Source organism: Micropterus salmoides, unplaced genomic scaffold, assembly GCF_014851395.1.
Source record: "Micropterus salmoides isolate LMB-PRFRI ecotype aquatic unplaced genomic scaffold, ASM1485139v1 Ms_hic_scaffold_19, whole genome shotgun sequence".
In the NCBI taxonomy this organism is placed as follows: Eukaryota; Metazoa; Chordata; class Actinopteri; order Centrarchiformes; family Centrarchidae; genus Micropterus; species Micropterus salmoides.
In genome coordinates this window covers 26725397-26745246 of record NW_024041039.1, presented here as the reverse complement: position 1 = coordinate 26745246, position 19850 = coordinate 26725397, and the positions used below count along the sequence as shown (strand labels likewise).

Below are 19850 nucleotides of genomic sequence, written 5' to 3'. Positions count from 1 at the left end.
ATTCGTTTTATATATACTGTATATATATACATATATATTACTGCTCACTGTGTATTGTTACTGTTACTGATACTGGTATTGAGTATTGGTCTGAGTGTTGCTATTGCGATGTTGTTGTGGTCTATTCTTACTTTGTTCATGGTTCTTAAGAAACAACATTTTGTTTAGCTACAGTATATACTTGTAGGCAAAGCATATGAACAAAGTATTTTAACTTTGATTTTTGATAACGTGTTCAACCATTTTGCATGCCTAGATGTTTTGGGGGGTAAGATTATTCAACAGAGACTGGTATAATTCATTGCGATCAGCAGGACATAAGCAATTGATAATGTAGGAAACAGAAGACAATTGGACATAATCATTTGCATCAGTGTGTCAAGTCATTTGCAATTTGTTCAAAACAATGAGAAAGTGCTTTTATGATGTGCACAAGTGACGAGATGATGTGGAGGTTGAACAATTAGTTTTGAGAATTTCAATTCTGATCTGAGAAATGCACCAAAGCGACTGAGAAAAACTGTAATGCAATCAGTTTTGTTCAGCGGGTTTTTGGAGACCCAATCCACAAACACACAATGATTTCAAAAATGCCACTGAAGGTGACTCGAGAGAAATACATTTCCATACACATACATGTTTCTAAATTGTTTCAGTGTTGCTTCTACCCACACACTCATGTTCCTCCGCCCCCACACACGCCCATATCGCATGTAGAGATGTTCGAGATCCCGGTGCCCTCTAAGGCCATGGTTCACATCAAAAATAGCCCAGTACCGAAAAGATGCAAGAGGTCTGTGGGCGTGTTGCTACAGGTACCAGTGAGAAGAAGACAAACCAGAAGGTCTAGTTCAAAGACTTGTGAGACATCAACACAATGCTCAGCTTGTTGGTCTAAATGTGATCTCAATGGTTTATCATAGTCATAGCATTTGGAGAAAGACTTCAAAAGTTAAAAATCCATAACATATTGAAGCATTTCCTATTGATTCCAGCACAACTCCACTTTGTTCACACTTAATTTCAAGTGCTTAGCTGCATCTTCTCTTTTCAGCTCTTATGCTAAGTGATACTTTATTGAAGAGGGCACTTGCCAATATACATTTAAAGCAGTGGACTGTGTTACACATTGTGAAGCTCTGGATCTTTGTTGGTTATACATTTGACCACAAGGGAATAAATCCTGGAGGCACTTAAGGGCAGGAGGACAGAGTACTTAGACTCAGTGATGACAATATGCAGCTTTACACTGGTGTAAGTCCTGCCAAATGAATGAATCATTTTGCAGCATTTGGCCACTTTTGCCTTTGGGCTTTTTTCTCAAACTCTCAGCCATACTGTTTGTTTCTGGTCTCCTGCTTTTTTCATTTTCAATTTTACACTACATTTCATTTTTACATTTTGACACTCATATTATATTTCACCAAGGTAACATTGCCTGAGGGTAGAAAGATGGGCTGGGGTTGCACAGTACTCATGACAACCACTAGCCACAATCACCGTGGGACATTATTCAAACTTTGCTCTGCTCACTGCTGGCCCACACATCCACCAACCTCCCTGTGAAAAAAAGACTCCAGATGGCCAGTCTGCCTGTGTCATCCAAACTGGAGTAAACATACTTGTACTCCTCCATGCTTAGATGTCAGGATGACATAGTTTGTACTTTTAAACAGGCCAAAGAACTTCTTAGCCCACTTCTAGATCTGTAATGGAGGAATGATGGAGGTTACAGACTGAACATTAAGTATAGTTGTGCTAGTTTTGTTACTTAGTTCTTCTGTTAGTTTTGTTTTCGTAAGAATTCTGAAAGATCCCAATAACTATTGGATGGATTGCCATGGGAGTCTACACCAGTCATCATTTTATTCACTTTGGTTTGTGATCAAATACCAGCCCGTTCTCATTTCCAGGACATCAAATGGCTACACTTTGTCACGTTCAACGCAAGTAGGCCAAGTAAATAACAGAAAAATTAGAGTAAGGAGGTGGTTGGGGTGGATGGAATGGTCAGTTACTGGTTTGTTTCCTGTGTGAAACAAACCAGTAACTGGTTACATGACTTGAAGTAACATTACTTAATTTATGTAATTTAAGAAAAGTATGTAATTGATATAAATAACGGTGTGTAGCATGTCCATGCTGAAATATTGATCATACGTTTAAACATTTGTATTAACGACCTAAGCAGCTTAGAAGCAGCTAAAGCAGGTGACCCCGCAGGGTTTAAGACGTTGTATACATCCAAAGAACTTTGAAAAACTACACCAGGCGTTTAATGGGGACCTGCGTTTATTTGTCAAAAAGTCCCACACCAGGCCAGTAACTAGTTTTATTTTGAAAGTTTAACCGGACATTGCATATTTATTCTTGCTAACTTGAAAGCCCTACAAAAACAACGTTAAAAGGTACCCTAGTGGTTCTGGTGTGGTGGGTGTGTGTTTCATGTTTACTGCAGTTGCTTTCTGTTAGACTCATGGACTACTCGCCTGTTTGTTTCATGATTTCCTTGTTTCTTTTTTTGGATCACCAGTTCACCACCATCTGTAACCCATCTTCAACCCGTTCTCACTTCCCGACTCGTCACATATGGACGCATGGTCAAGACCCATCGGTGTCAGTTTGTAACACACTGGATCCCTATAGTGTCATAGTTCAACGCAGTGGGGGAAGCCCTGTAGTGTCAGTTTTTAACGGTAAAGGTAGGTGAAAGATATTTAACAGAAAAGACTGAGTAAGGAGGTTGTTGGGGTGGATGGAGGGCCAAACTTGACCGCGGAGCCCTAAACATCAAACAAATGACGCTTAAGGGGTACCCGGGGAGTTAACAAGACTCGCCAAAGGGCCTTGACCAAGCATCAATATGTGATGAGTTCGGAGTGAGAACACGTTAATTATCACTATACTTAAATTAGTGACAGCAGCAAATAGTGCAAATTATGCCTTGAAGGATTCAACAGTGGACATCTACTTTGAACTCACAAAGACACGATCTAACACACATCTCCCAACCTACCTTGTAATTTTCCCCTTTGTGTTATCTAAAGAACTCCAAGCATAACAACAAGTGTGTTTGTTTTTCTAGCCTTGATGCTCTTTAAACCACACAAGCTGGATATAAGTGGCTGCAGAAACTGAGGGGAAACCACATGGACTGCGTAATGACAATGTGTGTGAATTCGATAAACCCTTTCCTCACGGGCACTAGAACCACCCTTGCAGAAAATGTGATTACACCTCTCCACAGGAGGTGCAATGTGGGACGTTGTTGGGGGGGTTACTTGGCTTGTCATGGAGAACCCAGTTTTGTCTGTTACCTCATACCCACTAACAGCTTTCACATGCACGTAGTGTCCAAGGAGGGAGAAGAGAATGTTGTCTATTTTTTTCTGTATGCTTTTAAAGCTGAGCATGAGCCAGTTGCTAATGACTCAATGATGCGTAATATGGGTGACACCATGTGTTGTAGTCTCCGTGGTGTAAACTGACTTGTGAGTTAAAGGCAATTGAAAGAAAGAGTGAATAAAACACCAACATACTGTGGTCACAAAGTGGAGGGCTTTTAGTTTGCGCCAGAATGAAATCCGCCTGCCAGCTGCCAGCGGCTGTTGTTTACAAGCCTCGTGACTGATACATATGTTACTGGAAAAAAACAGTAGAGTAGTAGTAGACTGGTATGATGCCTTGAAGTAAAATACTTCACCTTGATCTAAATCCTGGAATTTCTGACTTTTGGCTTTTTTAGGTGCTGACTGACGGCTGAAGTGGTTTTCATTTGATTTAAAAAAAATCCCAAACATATCTGAGAGGTTGTAGCTTTGCCACTCTACAAGAGAGAAGCAGAATAAAATAATTAGGCTATTCTTTAGCAGCAATTGCTCTTGTGACTTTAACATATATTAGAATTCTACGAACTAAAAGTGTCTGAATAGTAGATATAATTTGACCCTTTTTATTCATTTATTTAAGTGCTCAATATGCTGAAGTCATTTGAGGGCCTGTTTTTTCACAAATGACCCTAATGTAATAATTTGGCTGCAACAGTTCTTTTAATAGCAGTGTGTACATTACAGTACATTTTTGCACCTTAATTTATGTTATTTGTTTTAATTTAATGGCTTTGAAGTCACAACTTTAATATGTAACAAAAAAGCAATTCATCATTGCTGTTTAAAGGATAAGGTGTTACTCCTTTTTTCTCTCAATGTTAACTGTGATGGACCAATCTACACAGGGTAACAGCCAACTACGGTATTACAGTACAAGAGTCTACCATGTTTTGTTAAGTACAGGTTAGGTTCCTTTTCCTGTTAACCACCCCCCAAACAATTCATGATTTCCAATGACAGATTACACAGTTTATTTGATTTGTAATATACATTTATTTGCTTTTAGCCATACACTGCTTAGATTGAGTGCACATATTTTCACATTTTAGGGTTAAGGAAATATTTTCTCTTATATTTATCATGATTGTTGCTTGTGTTACCATATTGGAGAGAGGTCTGGCCCGGTGGAATAAAGTCATAACCAAGGGTGGAGTACTGGTATAACCTGCCAATCAAGCCGTACCATGTGCTGCCATGTTGGAGGGGGAATTTGGGTTTAGTTTGTTTTACTATGTAGTAGTTGTAGTTGATCCATTTTGTTTTCCTCTTGTGTGTAAATTGGTTTGGCCAAGCCACTATATATGTTCCACTGTGTCTCATTTAGTTAGGTCAGTTTGTTCAGTCCATATCCTGTTTTGTTGTATGCTGTTTTGAGTATAGTTATATTTTGTTGACCTCCTTTCTAGGCCTAGATGTTAAATTCTTGGTTATTGGTTATTGTATTTCTGGGTAAATAATAATTTATTGGTTATTGTATTTCTGGGTAAATAATAAACCCAATTTTTCAACAAAAACTCCAGTTCTCCTCATTGCTTGACTGTTTGGTCCCTGACATTAACAAATCTCATGAAAGAGCAAACCCCAAAAATGTGTCATTCTCTCAATACTACTATAAGTTGTTTGTGCCACTCAGCTCCAAACCTTTTCAAGACAAAAATTACAGATATATAGTTTCATCATCAACAAATTGCTAAAATTAGAGTATCTAATACATTTGTTGGGGACTATTTTCACTGTGGATTAACACACATTTGGTCTCTAGTTGATGTTAATAGCAAGATGGTGTATCTGGGATCTATTCAAAATATACAGTGCCCATGTTCATGGTAATGAAGGAACATATCCTCTAATGCCACAGAGAGGCTTCTTGATATGTTTAATAGTTTTTGGAAAACAACAGAGCTCTATGGCACAGAGGAATAATATATATAAGGCTTCAGCAAGACGACTCGTGAGTCAATTCATCGTTGGTTAGGGTTAGGGTTAGTTTCACAGCATTGTGTTCCCCATTCTTTTTCCACTTTTAATTATTATTTTTTTTTATTAGTAGTATGTCATTAGGTCTGCCTTATCCAAGTAAACTCATCTTTTAATTAGCAACATTAATATTATATTCTGATACAAAGACAGAATAATGAAGTCTCATAACATGATTTACTGTGTGCCCTGTATTTGTAGTCATGGATGGATATGTAACAACTCTGTGTTTCCTGGGGTGTAAAGCGAATTCTGCTGTGCATGGATTTCAACACAAACAGAACGTTTAATTAAAATCTTCATCAGTATCATGCACTCTGAATCGCATAGTCAAAAGAAATTGGAATCATTCATTGAATTCACTGCAGTATTGAGTTAGAAAACCAAGCAGCAGTTTGTTTACTATATATATATATACACACAAGGATTAACAGATTTCCAATGCATTTTGAATTTTATTAACAGCCTTGTTGTGTTTTTATAATGAAATGCTGTTCTCTTGGCATCTTTTAAAGTCTCAGTTCCCTCGGTTATTTTGTTAGCTTGAATATGCACCCCAGCAGGTAATTGCTCGATGTAGTGTCTTTTAAATGCCATTTGAATGAAGACAGCTAATGACAGTGGGTCAATAAGCTTTTATTTAGATTCTCTGACTGCTAAGCCTTAAAAGCTAGTAATGACTTTATAAATTGGCAAATCTCAGGTAATCAGCATCAACCCACTGTCCAACTTCTCAGATCATTTCAGCTTGAATAGTTCTAGTCAGGAAGGTTTTGAGTTGAGTTACAGTCTCTTAGGTGAGCTTGCAGGGCATCCTGTGTTGGTGTTGTGAACACTGCGATTGACTGGCTAAGCCCAGCCGGGGACCCGCCTAAAAACTGAGGCTTAGGTTGTTCTTTTGTAGGGTCCCCTTGTCGACAGAAAACTGTTGATGAGCAAGATATGCCCCAGAAATCAAAGCACCGTTGGGGGTGCAATTGCGAGTAGTTTCCACTTATCAGACTGACATCCTCTGCGAGATCACGAGGGAAGAGCGAGCAGGAAGACAAGGCAATGAATCTGAACCGAGAGAGCGAGGTGTGTCATGAGCCCCCGGAGAGAGGCACGGAGGGAACAGTAGTGCGAGAGTGTGAATTTGTATAAAAGAGAATCAGTCAACAGCAGCACCGACTACAAACGCTGGATCATGTCGTTCTTGCGTGGGACGGCAATTTCTTGAGAGAAGCAGCATATAAACACCTCAAAGGATGAAACTGAGTGGAATATAAAGATGTTTACTATCAAAGGAGGAAGACAAGAGGTGTAACCTGTCATCGATTCCCTTCATATTGAATACGAGGCCACATTTTGAGACTACCAAACACGCTCACCCTCATTTGTCACTTTGAGGGACCATATGTTTCTGTTCTTTTGAAAGCAAATGGTGGCATTTCACCTCACCGCATGTTAAAAAAAACAAGCATTTGTTCATGCATGACCTTGTATATTAAGCATCCTTTTCTCATGCATAAAGCCGAGCACAAACATATTCAGACATGCATACAGGCACACCCACACTCTTGCGCCCACACATATTTGCAATGCAAACAAACAAGGCAGCTCTCAGAGAATATGTTTAGAAAGGCAAACATTTTGTAGGGACGACTGGCTACAAAAATAAGAGAAAAGAGGCGATTAATGTGCGTTCAGTCATTGCCGAGATTATAATGTCACTTTGGAGCCGGGGCCCTGCACAAACACCCTGCTGTGCTCTATTTCAATAACTTTCCATAAACCAATCTAATCTCCCCTCCCTGCTACATGATGCTTTAAGGAGATTTTTATAGGCTTTTGTTTGAGAAGCAGATAATTCCTTATAAGTCATAATAGCGCTGCCTGAATGGTGAAAGGTTTCATAGCTTTGTGGCATGACTGGCTCACATCAAATGTATCAAAGTATATGGCTTTGTTTCAGGGTGTGTCACAATACAGAGGTTAACATACATGTTGTCATAGAGAGTACAAACATGTACAATCTATAGTGTGATTCTTCATGTAGGCTACTTTATTGCAGTGTTATTCAATACAATATTTGACAGTAGTGTGTATGTTGCATGGGACCTCACATCACCGTCTCTTTTAATTATCTACGCCTTACCTTCAATATGATAGTGAGAAATAACCTCTTTCAGTAATGACAATAAAGTCAAGGTGTTGAAAATGGCGATTTAACAGCCTCTTCTTTTATTTTCTTTCAACAGTCTTCTTTTTCATCGTGCCCTTTGAGGGTGAATGTGTGGCCTAGAGGTGTTTCCGTTGGACCATATGGCACAATACCACACAATATAGGTAAGACTTGCCTTTATCTTTCACCCAGGAGTAATGCTGAGTATCTGGGAAATGAAACAGTGTGTAGTGTTGGCATGAATGAGTAGTTGTGCAAGAAAACATATAAATCTGGCTAATGAAAAGAAATTGCAATGTGACTTAAATTAATTCCCTTCCCACATGATGAAGGCCCTGCCTGCAATTAAAAAATTTTCTTTCTCTTTTTATTTTTACCACTTTGTAGAACACAAACATAGCAAATAAGCTAATAGCACCTCCCACTCACATTATAAGCTTGCATATTAAGCTTTACGCAGCATATTTATTTTTACCATTGAACTCGCATTATACTGTATCTCCATGTTCTCTGAATAGTCTGCATCTACCTGCATCTGTAGCCCGTCTGTTTGCTGGTGACAAAGTAAATTAAGAGACTTCTTCCTTTAATTTGGTCAGTTGCTTACTGTTAACTGACTTTAAACCCACCTACCTATTAGACAATTGCAATGTGCCCAGATTTCATTATATTGCCAGAAGAACAATGACTGATCTCGGTGATCATTTCAATTGGAATATTCAGCTTTTATTACTTGTAGTTTTATTTGCTGCAAACATGTAAGCCTATAGGTTAAAACTGCAGCTGCCATCTACTGCACAGATTACAATGTTCTGTATCTACTAGTCATTTCGACAGCCAGATGTATGAAAATAGGACCCAGGTTTATAAAAAAATAACACAATTATCCTTTAAAGTGTTTACAGAAGCTCTCAGTGTAGCACGCAGTGACGGGGAGACATATACTGTTTGTGTGATATATATGCGTGAATATAGTTCAATATAGAAATGGGCAATGTTTGTGTATCTCAGCTAAACAGTGGCTGTTCTGGTGCTTGTTATCATATACTGCGATCTTCCTAAGTGGATGGAGTTGCTCAGTAGTTCAAATGTCCACTTTTTTCCTGTTGGCTTAAAGGTTGAAAAATGTATTAAGATTCTTGTTGGCAGGACAGACATGAAATTATTATGGCCTCAACCTTAAATAGTATGACATTTGGGGGAAAGAAAGTTAATCTGCCTAACCAGTTACAAAATCCACCTACCAGTATGGAGTAATAAAGAAATTAAAATATGTTCAATAAATAAATAAACATTCTATTAAATGCACCAAAATACATAAAAAATAAATGTAGGCATTCATTAAATTATACAATGTGATCCCTCTTGTTTCCAGTTTCTATGCTACGCTATGCGTCTCCTGGACCTAGCTTTATATTTACACACGTATGATAATTCTCTCTTCTCATCTCACTCTCAGCAAGAAAGCAAATAAGCATATTTCCCCAAAATGTCAAACTATTGCTTTAATACATAGAATTGAAATCAACCAACCAGAAGGATGATGCTAACATAGGTATGGGGGGAACTATTTGGAAGTTAAGGCATAAAAATGAGCTTGATGTCTCAATTTAGGGAGAGTTTTCCTAATTGGAAACAAGGATCTAAGGATAGGAAGTAGATCAATCAAATGTTTGACATATAAACAACAGTTGAGACTGAAAGGTTGGTCTTGACCTTGGAAACAGCAGTTGGAGCTTTTGATCGTCTTACACAGTATACGTGACAATGCTTTGAACGGGCTTCTGACAACACAGTATGCAGGGATGATGACTTAAAATTAAAATGAATAAATAAATAAATGTGTAGTGTCCAGCTGATGGGAGTGCAGTTTTTGCCATACACTTGCCATTTACTGTCAAGCAAGTGTCATTTTGGAGTCTCATTGGAAGCTGTCCCTACATGCTTGATGCATACTTTGGAACCTGTATCAGACAGGGAAAAAAAGTAATCAAAAGAGTCCTTTCATGCTTTTGAAGCTTTATGTATTTACTCTCAGGAGGTTTGTGAAGGTCATGGACCTGTGAAAAATAGAGAAGGTATTATAAGTACACAACCCGTTCTCATCTAAAGGCATCACATATGGTTGCTTCGTCGACACCCCTTGGCATTGCTTTCTAATGCCTTGGGTACCCTTTAGAGTTGCTTTTGTACGTGTAGGGCTCCACGGTCAAGTTAGCAAGAATCAATATGCAACGTCTGGTTGGACTTTCAAAATAAAACCAGTGGTTAACTCAGTGAAATGGCACATAGTAAACGTCTGAAACATGGTGGCCTAAACCTAACAAGTTGGTTAGGTTTAGGCACAAAAAGTACTGGTTAAGTTTAGAAAAAGATCATGGTTTGGGTTAAAATAACAACGTGTCTTAAATTACATGAGTTAAGTAACTTACATAAGTTATGGAACATCACTAAAAAGAATTATTGTTGACTTTTTGTTTCACACAGGAAACAAACACCGGTCTCCTGGGTGAAAGCCCGGATTCTGATACACCCACCTCCTTACTCTGACTTTTCTGTTATTTATTGTAGGCCTACTTTTAGCAGTGAACAAATGGCTTCCCCAAGTGTGTTGAGCTATGACGCTCATGGGTGCCATCTGAATTGGTAAATTAGTACCATACGCCAAACGGCATGACAAAGCGTAACTATTTGGCGCTCTGGGAATGAGAACGGGCTGGAGTACATGCAGAATAAATGTGCTGCTTGATCTGCTTTCTAATTGGAAACAACAAAGTTGTACCTTTTGTGCACTACTTTCACTAGTTTGGCCTCAGTCTTTGTAAACCCTGTATTGAAGCAATACAATGCTTAAACTCAGGCTGTGGGGGATTTATTTAATCCAGAGTACGGCTATCTTAGAGCGTACTGTATTTGAAGAGAGTGAAGTGGTGTTTAGCCGTTGCTGGCACTCAGCTACACAGAAAGTATTTAAGAGAGGTAATGAAGAATAGAGTCAAACGCATGTTACAAATGAATCCAAAAGTGTTTTCTTGGCATGAGTTGCCTCTTTTTAAATATACTGCGGGCTTGGATTGGATGGATTTAGTGCATCACTGTTATATGGTTACTATGTAAGGGCATATTAATTAAAAGTGTAGCAGTTCAAAATAGAATGTCTCTCCTTGATGATTCATAAAAGCAACGTTTGTGATGTGGAAATGGTGCGTCACATATTTTCATCAGCATCCGACTTTAGTGAAACGCTGAACCTGAGGCTGAGAAGATAAAACAGAGTTAGATGAAGATGTATTTTTAGAACACAATGAGTAAAAGCTTGATAAATCATTTCTGGCCCACAGTAAGTAGATCCGACATGCTCAGACTCAATAAAGAAGTTGCTTTCCTCTGAGGAATATCTCGGGAAATCCATCATGCATTGTTTCAATTAGTTCCCCCTTCATACCACGATTCTGCAAGTCTGATGTCTTCATGAAAACACTTTGCATAAACACTGTAGATGTTAAGTTTCAAATAACTGGGTGTGCTTAGTGTGACAGGACTCTGTGTTTGATAACATATACAATTTTAATTATATTTCATAGTATTTTGTTTTAGGTATTTAAGATTAACACTGCATAATAACAAGAAACCAAAGCATGTGAACAAATGTCCCATATATATTCAAATAGTGTGTGAATGTGTGTATTTTAGTAATCTTGTAGGCTATGACATGACAATTTGAGAAAACATGGGGACTGGATGATTCAGGAAGGCCTGACCCCAGCAAGAGCCTTAGTTCCTAGTCAAATGTCAATATCTGCATCAACACAGCGTTAAAGCTGCTATCATCGATATTTTTATATTCAATATGGATCAACTTACTGTGTGTCATGTGACAAGGCTCATTCGTATTGATGAACAGAAAATTATCACTTGACCTCAGTTCCTCTTGTGTCTATGGAGTATTTTGGCTTATTTAACTTTATTTGATTTGATTTTCTGGCCTTCAGCTTGACTGTTTTGGTTCCTTCTCACAGCCAAGGGTGTCACTTTGTGTTGAAAAGTGGTGGGGACATAAAGGCTCAGATTAGGGGTGACGATGTAGATACAAGTGTGTCACGAGACTTGACGATGGTCAAAAACAAGATGATAACAATACCGCAGGTTCGTTAGTGCTCCTGGCTGTGGTAACGACAGTCGTTATGGTCGTTAGAACCACCCGAGGCCAAGTCTGAACGACCATCGATGGCATCTTCACCTGAGGCCAAGAGGTTACGTCTGTTCAGTTTCCTGGGAAGTGATGAAAGGACAGCATTGTAAGTGGGGGATAAGTGGTGGCGTAGACCCCCTCCTGTGTTGTTACCACAGCCAGGAGCTCTAACGAACCAGCAGTATCGATGATCCTGGCAAATGATCACACAGAGGCTAAATAGCTGAGTTTCCCTACCAGTCATTTCAGAACTGAAGAAGTCTCTTGGATGAGGGACGAAACGTCTTCTATTATCTTCAACCAAGTCCAGTTGCCCTTGACTTTAACCTTCTTTGGATAACTATGAGAACTTAGAACCTTCACAGACATGGTGGAAATGTCTTTATTTATATAAAGACAAATTCAGTTGGCAGGTGACAGTTCATAAATATTAAAATATAACAGAATATAATGCAGCAATCAGCAGGTTTTTTTAAGCTTAAGTTAATGTTTTTTAGATAATACACAATTGTTTTTTCTATATTTAAATGGCATTGCATGTTTTCTTATTGTGCAAATAAACCTTTCTCAAAGCATTTTCATTTGTTATTTCTTGGTACAAGCTATTTTTCAGAACATATTTAACAAATGCTTTCAAAAAGTTATGGGGACAAAATCAGCCATTTAAAAATGTGGTGGGGACATGTAAATGACACAGCTCTCATCAGTGTCAGGCAGAACCATCTGTAAGTAAGTCAGTCATTAATAACTATCTGTAAACCACCTGCCCAACACAAAACTATAGACAAAGTTAGCGACTAGCTGGTGAACTCAGGTGGCTAAAAAGCTTGATATTTCACTCAGGAGTGGGAAGACCAAAAATAAAGAGAGTCTAGAAACTCGACTTTCCATTAAAGCTAATGTTACACTATATCTCCTACATGTGTGAATAGGCTTTTTGCTTACACATTAGCCATACTGGGGCTGTTACTCTGTGACTTAGCATTTTACTAGCTTAGCTGCAGTTCAAAATGGGTCCAAAAATACCTCATGAATGGGGAAATTAGCTATAGAAAAGGGAAACTGCTTTTTGTACCAGGCTGTAAACATGTTCATTTCCACTGTAAAGTTGGGCATTGTAACACGGGGGTTTATGGGGATTGACTCACTTTTGGAGCCAGCGTCAAGTGGATTTCAGCTCAGCATTCACCACAATCTCCCCCATGAAACTGATCAGCAAACTCAGCACTCTGGGTTTAAATACAACAGTCTGCAATTGGATATTGGACTTCCTCACAAACAGACCCCAGTCAGTTCAGAATTGGAGGAACCACCTCCTCCACTCTAGTGCTCTAGTGCTCAGCCCCCTCCGTTCACGCTGTACACCCATGACTACATCCCTTTACATGGAGAGAAATCTGTTGTGAAGTTTGCGGACGACACCACCATCATCGGCCAGATTTCAAACAACGATGAGACTTCATATGGGAAGGAAATTCAAAATCTTGTAGAGTGGTGCACATAGAACAATCTACTGCTCCATCCATCCATCCATCCATCGTCAACCACTTATCCTGCGTACAGGGTCGCGGGGGGCTGGAGCCAATCCCAGCTGACATCAGATGAAAAAGGCGGGGTACACCCTGGACAGGTCGCCAGTCCATCGCAGGCAACCTACTGCTTAACGTCAGCAAAACCAAGGAGCTGATCATTGATTTTAGGAAGAAGGAGATAAAGACACACACTCCTGTTTACATCAGTGGAGCAGGTGAACAGTTTCAGGTTCCTGGGAATCAGCATCACAGAGAACCTGACATGGTGGTCTCACATCTCCACGCTGGTGAAGAAAGTTCAGAAACCGATGTATTTCTTGAGGAAGCTTAAGAAGGCCAAATTCCCACACCAAGTTCTTGTCAGCTTTTACAGAGGAACAATATAAAGCATCCTGACTGGAAACATCACTAACTGGCATGGGATGTGCACGGCACAGGACCGGAGGGCTCTGCAGCGGGTGATCAAAACTGCTCAGAAGATCATTGGTACCCATCTCCCGAGCATCAGTGATATCGGTGAGGTGAGGTGCCTACGCAGAGCCCAAAGGATACTAAAGGACAGTACCCACCCAGCCACAGCCTGTTCACCCTGCTGCCTTCTGGGAAGAGATATAGAAGTTTCTGCTGCTGCACCACCAGACTGCAGTTTATTTCTGTTTACCATTTTTATAATTAATTCTTTATTAATGTATATTGTCTGCTATTTAGCAGAAGGGAGTTACGAAACTAAATTTCACTCTATACCTTGTTGTATTATGACAATAAACCTACCTACCCACCTACATTCGAGGAACTAAGTTTTCAGTCCTGGAGGTTGCAGCTTGCTTAAAATTAAAACAGTAAGATTGCCTTTAAAGGAACATAAATGTTAAAAGGTTTGAAATTTAGAAACTAACAAAATTTAGCGACACTGGTCTAAAATCATCCTAAACTGTAAACTACGGCCAAGCTAATGGCGGAATAACAGCCCAAAAACATTGGTGACATTGGTATGTCAAAGTTGCAAAAAAAATGTATTGATACAGGTTTAAAAAACATATGCATATGGAACTTGTTGTTCATGCAGAAATAGTTCCTACAGGTAACACCTCATACAATCACAAATGATTATTTATATTTAAAAAGACAGTAAATAAGCATATTTTTCAAAATGTTGAATGTATACTTTTGAAAAATCACACCTTTAACATTTGGGTCTGAATTTACAGTTAAAATATGTTCTGACACTTGACAAATGACATCACACTAAGTAATGAAGACCCACATTTTAGGTGGTCTTATTTGGGGCAATCTTAGTTTATAATGGCATTGCTGGAAAGTATCAGAGCACATGGGAAACAGACTAGAGTTTGAACAAACCTTCAGTAACATCCTTGGTGTGAACACGCCCGTAATGTTTGGGTTTTACACCCGAGCTGCCATATGCATGGGCAGGAAGAGCGAGGCAGGTGTGATGAAAGAAGGGGGAGGAGGGGAGGGCTGATCAGGAAATGGTGAAGGGAAATCTAATTTATTTTTCATACGCTTCTGAGATGGAATGTCATATATCATGCTAGGCAGCAATTCCGTGCCAGTCCCAGGTTCACAAAAGATGAAAGAATAGTGATCAAAGATACAGCTGCTGGAGTTGCTAAGGGATCCACTTCCAGTGAGAACAATATAAACTGCGTTGAAATAGTCATCCAGTATATTGTCACTGTTGGTTTTCAGCATCAACTCTCTCCCAACATTTTACACGGGAGCCAACAGGAATGAACTTCAGAATTTTTCACATATGCACACATAGAACGGATATTAAACAAACAGATTTGGGACTAAATAGATACAGTTTGTTCCCTGGATTGACAGCACATTTACAGGAAGACACAATATCTTGTCTATGGAACAACAAAATATCAAATAATTATTTGCTATAATATAATAATTATCAAATAAATAATTACACGAATAAAATACATAAATGAACCAAACAACAATTTGTGAAATAAACTATAAAGAATTTACTCATAATAATAAAATGTTATTTCATTATAGACATTTCATTTCAGAAAAATATTTACCTCAGGAGTTTGTAGAGACCAAAGACTGAGCTAACAGAGAGTGAATATTGGACTTATGACAGGGTACAGCAGTGTTGCGTTTCGGTTCCAACATGGCCGCCGGAGCTGATCCCAACCTTTTTTAGACAATGCTTGTGATTCCACCAGGAGAATTCGCGTTCAAAGTCTTTTTCTGCTGGAAGCCATTTCAACACAGAAACAGCATAACCTGGCCAAATTAAAAACAAAATACCCTGTGCTCACTAATGATCGTCCATATCAACAATAAACACAATTAAAACAGACAAAAAAGAAACAGTTTAAGTATATAGCTTACTTAACCATGGCTGAAGCACAAAAAGCATGGTTTAAAAACCAAATCAACAAAATCTGAGAAATGAAAAACAAACCAACAGCGTCGGGCAGGCAAAACGCTCCGCGTACAAGGTAGTTAACTTATCCATTTACAACACAAGGTTGTGCTACACACATCTACCTTAACCGATAATTAATAGATATATTGTCACTATCACATAAGTGAAATAAAATAAAACAATATATACAGTTATTTATAAACATGCAGGTATATACCCCGAACATTCTGGAATGCATTTTTTGAATTTGCGTCCAGATGAATGTAAACAGCAGCAACAAATTGATAATTTGGTTTCATCTTTCAACATTAAAAGGTCTGACATTTGGGAAACAGTGTCCATTTTGACTGTGTTTGATGGCAACAACAAGAAGTGTTCAGTTGGAGGGCTTTGGGGGCTGTTGCTGTCTCACTTAGCATCTGACTCGCAGCTTAGAAACGGTGCAGCTAAACCAAGGTTTAGACAAAGGTTTAAAAATGCAGCCGCTTGCTTCTTCCTACACAGCTTTGAACCACTACACTGAATGCATAATCAATTAAGATCTCTGGCCTGCACACACAACATAATATTAAAACACAAAGTAACTTGTAGTTTGAGTAGTTTATAGCCTTACTTATCAAAGTACTTTTATACTTTTTCAATACTCCAAAGATTTTCAGTATTCTCCCCACCACTGAAATTCACTTATAAATTGATTGATTAAAGCACAGAAAGTCTCACCAAAAACATTTTCTCCCTCATTTGTGTTCCATCGACCACACACATTGTCTCTATCACAAACCAAGCTACCTCTTAAATATAATTTGTTGTTGCAGCTGTTCTTTTTACATTAGTCATTAAAACTGTAGATGCTTTTGAGATTCACCAGAAGCTTTCAAAGCTATAAAGTTATTATGGAGTTGGCTGTGAATGTTAATAGACAGACACAGCATAGTTTTTATGCCTCCCTGGTGCTCTTCAATTGTTCTACCACATGAGTTTATTTCATTTTTTGCTACATTCAGCCCCTACAAAAGCACTCTGTAAAATGTTCTTTTCTTATAGCAATTACAGTGCTCCCTTCATGAGTGTATACTGTTAGCTCAAACACAATATGGACCGCTGCTTTGCAAAACAGAAAGACCAGAAAAGCATCCATCATGCATTTTCAATTCAGTTTGATTTCTTTCTTCATTCACCTTACTTGTCATTGATTGGCTGCACCAACCTTTTCCTTTTTTCTGCTTTAAGGTTTGAGAATTTCCATCGTCTTGTTACACACCAGAGGTCAACCAATTACAGCATCTATATCAGGCTTAGGAGCTCTTTCTACTTCACTGGCGCTGTGGAAAATGCTCTGATCTTTACCATGTTCCGCATTATGATTTCTAGAGGAAATACCGAGCTACATATAGAGTGGTATATTTAGTTTTTTTCTTAGATAATTTGCTAGTGGGTGTGTATCATTATCTTCAAACAAGAGAAGCTGATTTGCGTTGGGAACAAGTTAAATCTTACCCCACTGGCAGATATAGCTGCTGAAGATTTAAATAGTCAGTATTAGATTAATTGACTAACTGTTTTTTTGTTTTTTTTTCCTGCAGTACACAATACAATTGTAGATGTAATTATCGAGATACAACACTGAGCAAACCCACACAGCACTTGTCCTTTGCTTTATGAAGATGAATACAAACAAAATTGGTGAGGACTGTGGGTGGGTGTAAGGCTTGTATTTGCCTTTGCACTCATACATTCATTTGGCGTACTGCATAGCTACAAAATAAAAGTCTTTGTGCTCATTGCATTCTTCTTGCTTTTGCAGACTCAAATATATGGGGTCTGCTTTACAAATCAGGATTTCTTTTTGGATTTTCATTTGGAAAATAGATTGAGAGAGATTGGTGATTAAAAAAGTGCGTGCAAGTAAATGTAAACAACAATGTAATTGATACAAAATTACTTATGGTGGCATTTCAACTTATTGCATGGTCGATGATTTTAAAACGGGACTGAAGAAAGCATGGCATGCAGGAATGATGAATTTTTAAAGTGGCATTCCAACTACATATCAAAGTCAATTTACCAGTCTGATATTCAACACACACTGGCAGATGTGTGTTGAATATGTATATGCTTTACGCAACAGTAATGTAGCCTAGTTTGTAACGATACCTCATGAAGTGTAGTATGGATTTGTCCAACAGGTGGAACATACTTTGTGTAAGTCAAGGGTGCCAGCGCGATGGCTCTGCCAAGTTACTGATTTACAGTGGGTACGGAAAGTATTCAGACCCCTTTAAATTTTTCACTCTTTGTTTCATTGCAGCCATTTTCCAAAAATCAAAAAAGTTCATTTTATTTCTCAGTAATGTACACTCAGCACCCCATCTTGACAGAAAAAAACAGAAATGTAGAAATTTTTGCAAATTTATTAAAAAAGAAAAACTGAAATATCACATGGTCATAAGTATTCAGACCCTTTGCTCAGTATTTAGTAGAAGCACCCTTTTGATCTAATACAGCCATGAGTCGTTTTGGGAAAGATGCAACAAGTTTTTCACATCTGGATTTGGGTATCCTCTGCCATTCCTCCTTGCAGATCCTCTCCAGTTCTGTCAGGTTGGATGGTAAACGTTGGTGGACAGCCATTTTCAGGTCTCTCCAGAGATGCTCAATTGGGTTTAAGTCAGGGCTCTGGCTGGGCCATTCAAGAACAGCCACGGAGTTGTTGTGAAGCCACTCCTTCGTTATTTTAGCGCTGTGCTTAGGGTCATTGTCTTGTTGGAAGGTAAACCTTCGGCCCAGTCTGAGGTCCAGAGCACTCTGGAAAAGGTTTTCGTCCAGGATATCCCTGTACTTGGCCGCATTCATCTTTCCCTCGATTGCAACCAGTCGTCCTGTCCCTGCAGCTGAAAAACACCCCCACAGCATGATGCTGCCACCACCATGCTTCACTGTTGAGACTGTATTGGACAGGTGATGAGCAGTGCCTGGTGTTCTCCACACAAACCGCTTAGAATTAAGGCCAAAAAGTTCTATCTTGGTCTCATCAGACCAGAGGATCTTATTTATCACCATCTTGGAGTCCTTCAGGTGTTTTTTAGCAAACTCCATGCGGGCTTTCATGTGTCTTGCACTGAGGAGAGGCTTCCGTCGGGCCACTCTGCCATAAAGCCCCGACTGGTGGATTGCTGCAGTGATGGTTGACTTACTACAACTTTCTCCCATCTCCCGACTGCATCTCTGGAGCTCAGCCACAGTGACCTTTGGGTTCTTCTTTACCTCTCTCACCAAGGCTCTTCTCCCCCGATAGCTCAGTTTGGCCGGACGGCCAGCTCTAGGAAGGGTTCTGGTCGTCCCAAACGTCTTCCATTTGAGGATTATGGAGGCCACTGTGCTCTTAGGAACCTTAAGTGCAGCAGAAATTTTTTTGTAACCTTGGCCAGATCTGTGCCTTGCCACAATTCTGTCTCTGAGCTCTTCAGGCAGTTCCTTTGACCTCATGATTCTCATTTGCTCTGACATGCACTGTGAGCTGTAAGGTCTTATATAGACAGGTGTGTGGCTTTCCTAATCAAGTCCAATCAGTATAATCAAACACAGCTGGACTCAAATGAAGGTGTAGAACCATCTCAAGGATGATCAGAAGAAATAGACAGCACCTGAGTTAAATATGAGTGTCACGGCAAAGGGTCTGAATACTTATGATCTTTTTTAATACATTTGCAAAAATTTCTACATTTCTGTTTTTTTCTGTCAAGATGGGGTGCTGAGTGTACATTACTGAGAAATAAAATGAACTTTTTTGATTTTTGGAAAATGGCTGCAATGAAACAAAGAGTGACAAATTTAAAGGGGTCTGAATACTTTCCGTACCCACTGTATATTTGTGGATCATGGAGAGTTTGTGGATTTTGTGCATGTTTTGTATTTACAAATTGTGATATTTATGACTCATAGTCTGTGCATTTACAATGATACTGACATTGATTTAGACCCATAAGCTTAGTCAAGTCTTGAGCTTGGAGACAACAAATTTATAACAGAAAGTGTTAATTGCAAACTTGGGGCATGGAGTTTCAAAGATGTGGGCATTTATCCAGAAGGAAGTGCCTAATAAAAGTTTTTCCCATTATTTAGATTTTTAGGTTAAATATTATCAGTTATTATGAACATCAACTTCTTAGGTCTCGACGGCATT

General features: G+C 39.0%; 1 protein-coding gene across 1 annotated transcript in view; it reads left to right on the top strand.

Moving 5' to 3' along the window:
• Window positions 1-19850, top strand: part of LOC119911022 (leucine-rich repeat and fibronectin type-III domain-containing protein 2) — a 144326-nt gene that overhangs the window by 90202 nt on the left and 34274 nt on the right. Inside the window, exon 4 of the mRNA XM_038729920.1 lies at window positions 7607-7694. The gene's annotated coding sequence lies outside the window, so the exon portion shown is untranslated. The remainder of the gene's footprint in view (window positions 1-7606; window positions 7695-19850) is intronic.